Raw genomic sequence first — 3,445 nt, 5'->3', positions numbered from 1 at the left:
TTTAAATGATGAATTAAAAGAGTTAGACCTGTCTCTTATACACATCTAGATGTGTATAAGAGACAGCCACAAAATCGTTTTATTGATCATTTTCGATCGTTAAATCCTTTTAAATTTTATTGACACAGTGTTTCTAGCTCTATAGTTTTGTCAGACTGAAACTGCATCTACTACACTGATTATCCGGTTGTCCGCCGGTAGGAGGCAGTGAGGAGAGTGGAGGGTCTGGAGTTACAAAAACAAACATTTTTTTGAAAACCGATACGTCGGAGCAGCAACCGTAGTAAATTAGTAAAGTTTCTCCTAGTTGACAGCTTTGTCAGTCCTCTTAGTGTTGTTTCAGGGACAGTGGCAGATCCAAGAACTCGAAATATAGGAGGGGAGGGGGCAGAGAGGGATTTGACAGATCGGGGTGGCTCTCTCTATAATACAGTCAGCCCCACCATGGTTGGCTGAGGTAAGAAAATTTATGATATGGCACTAAATGGCCGGCCAGAAATTGCGGTCTCGGACTTAAATTTGGATAGGCCTATAATTTTCTTTTTTTTCTCAATTTAAAAAAAAAAAAATGTTGAAAAAAATTTAGGGGCCCTGGTCCGGCTTCCCCTTCTTTGAATCTGGCATTGGGTGCTGTATTTTGACAACCCATTGGGCCCATGCTTAGCTTCCTAGCATACAAAAAATGGCGCTTAACATGTCATTTCGAGTACTCCTCCCGGATGCTAGTTAGATTTTAATTCTAAAAAATGAATTATTCTCTCCCTTTTTTGTTTTTTATGTTGTATTTTAATATTTCTGACAAAGACAAAAAATAATAATATAGTAAACCATGGAGAAATAAAATAGATTTTATTTTCTCCATGAGTAAACAGTAGTACGATAATTATTATGATTGATTTTTGTAATGCTGCCCTCTACAATTATGTTTACGTCATGTGACATATTTTGGTTCTCGAAAAGGGATTCTCCTCTGGCGATGGGGTGACATCTAGCGAAAATCTTGTCTTTTAAAATAAGGTTTGGTGTATGAAACGTGAAGGAATTTATAACTTGGTAAAGTGATAACATGAAGTCCTGGAATGGTAAATTTCGTTAATTGCTTACATACAATTTTTGAAAATTATTTAGGAATTATTTGTTATTATTATTAATTCACATTTGAATGGATGGAATACAGACGCTTAGTAGTGCATGTAATGGTGAGAGACCATACCGAAGTTGCAAGCCCGGTTGGCAGAAGCTGTTGATATGTTTGTGAGGTGACCTGAAAAGATTAGTTTGGCAGGCTTGATGATAATGATCTCTCCAGATACCGATCGAATTGGCATAGGCGCTACTCGCTGACACTTTGGTTTGTTTTGTATTTGTAAACTGACTGCTTATCATAAAATGATGTTGGTTTTTCGGATTGTGTAAATTGTGGCTTTATGGATGTTGTGTACCGTTCTACCCAGGCCATGGCCACTGTTTTGGGTTGTTGATGCGTATCTCTACCTAGGCTAGGCCTAGCATCATCATGGATTTCGTGCTACCTGCATCCAGCCGCCCAGTTGGAAATTGATACAAAATGAACAGCTACTACTAACTAGGCCTACTACTAAATTTTGTAGGGCCTAGCTAGCTAGGTTAGGCTTAGGCCTACTGCTGAACAACAGCTTGGGTAGGCATTGAGTCCGGAGGGCCCTAGGTAACTAGAAACAAAAAAAAATGAAATGTCCCAAATATTTTTTTAATTCATTTATAATAGAAAGACATAACTGAATGAAGCATTTTAAAACAAAAATTATGTAAATTGGACCAATATTAGCGGAGATATTGCTATTTTAAATATGTTTTTTGCTGTTAATTCCTATTGTTTTTATTATACAAGAAGTGTGTCCCTTACAGTATAATTATGTAGCATTTTAGGCCATGTTAAAATAATACTTGACAATTACTAACAATTATAATATAGTATTTTAGTATATATATTTATATTCTTCTAACGTAAATTCTTAACGTAAATTTAAGAATTGGAAATGAAACAATTGCAAGAGCAACCAAAGTCAAATTCTTAGGCCTTTTTTTTGGATGAAGCTCTGACATTTAATTATCATGTAAATGAAATTGCAACGAATGTTTAAAGGGTCATTGGTGTTCTTAACAATGTAAAACCAATATTATCAAGTACCACGTCTGCTAGTAATTTAAATCGTTTGTACATACTCAAAAAAAAGGCATTAAGAAATATCTGTCATGTTGACCGCTTGCATCCTTCACATCCTTTGTTTATTATTACTCAAACATTAAATATTTTTGATCTTTTAAAAAACTGTGCCATATTTACGTACCAATATTATAAGAATCTACTGCCTGTATCATTTAACAACCTATTTAAGACATTTGAATCATTCCATAACTATAGCACTAGAAATCAAAATAACATATGCCCTAAAAAAATGCACAAGCGTAGGGCAACAATCTATATCTTATCAAGGGGCAAAAATTTTGAATAATTTAAATGATGAATTAAAAGAGTTAGACTCAATAGGCAAATTTAAAAAGCAATTGTCTCAGTATCTTTTAGAAAAACATAAAAATAAATGTTAACTATGATAGGTCCATATATATATTTTTTTGTTATTTCTTGATGTTATACTCTGTATAATTTTTTATATTGTGTTTATATATTAATTAATTAATTTTTTTTTTTTTTTTTTTTTCTTTACAGGGTTACATATTTAAAGCATTTTCTTGCTTATTTTGTAACCTATTCCTTTATCCACTACCCTTGTATTTCTTTTGCTGATTATTGTATTGTTCGATATTGGAATAAAATTATTGAATAATTGAATATTAAATTTAATAATTTTTATCAAATTATAGATTCTACGTATATACAATAAATTATATTGAATCGCATAACTCTAGGCCTAATTGCAGGCCTCAGACAACATTGTTTACCCCGCGTGTAGCCGCCGCAAATTAACGAAGGCACCCTCTGTTCCTACGAGCCGAGCCTAGCTGCGGTACGTGGTAAGACAATAGAATTTTATGCCTTCTATTTCAATTAATATGCTCACAAATATTATTTAAAACTTACATTTCTTTATAGTTCGATTTGCGCGCTTAAAAAGCCAATACTGTAACTTGGTCCAGAAATCATTTCAGGAGTGTTATCCGGAAGTAATTCGGTCAAATTGTTGTATACTTCCGCGAAGTACCCATTTAATACATTGGATATCCTATCTCCGTCGGGGCACTATTTTCTATCGCGATGTTTGTATCGCTGATCTATAGCGCCCTCTATCGGTTTTGTATCTAGCTAGCCTAGGCTAGGTCTGTACTAAAAAAATCAATACTTTAAATTCAGTATTTGCTGTTAGCCCTCCTTTTATTTTAAGCAACCTTGAGTACTGTAAAAAACCGAAAGGTTCACTGCAGTCGCAGCTGTAGGATATATTTT

The 3,445-nt window shown here is 34.0% G+C and overlaps 1 protein-coding gene across 6 annotated transcripts in view; it reads left to right on the top strand.

The window, feature by feature from the left end:
• The first annotated feature begins 440 nt into the window (after window positions 1-440).
• The window catches only part of LOC117100222 (FTS and Hook-interacting protein-like), a 51,083-nt gene continuing 48,078 nt past the window's right edge, over window positions 441-3,445 (top strand). For 2 of the 6 annotated variants that reach the window (XM_033239821.1, XM_033239816.1), the window contains exon 1: window positions 954-1,082. The gene's annotated coding sequence lies outside the window, so the exon portion shown is untranslated. The other 4 variants (XM_033239820.1, XM_033239817.1, XM_033239818.1 and 1 more) reach the window with 4 other exon arrangements.

The sequence above is a fragment of the Anneissia japonica genome, unplaced genomic scaffold, assembly GCF_011630105.1.
Source record: "Anneissia japonica isolate Jap-2015-1 unplaced genomic scaffold, ASM1163010v1 scaffold6788_len1366326_cov149, whole genome shotgun sequence".
Lineage (NCBI taxonomy): Eukaryota > Metazoa > Echinodermata > Crinoidea > Comatulida > Comatulidae > Anneissia > Anneissia japonica.
This window is presented reverse-complemented; position numbering and strand designations above follow the sequence as displayed.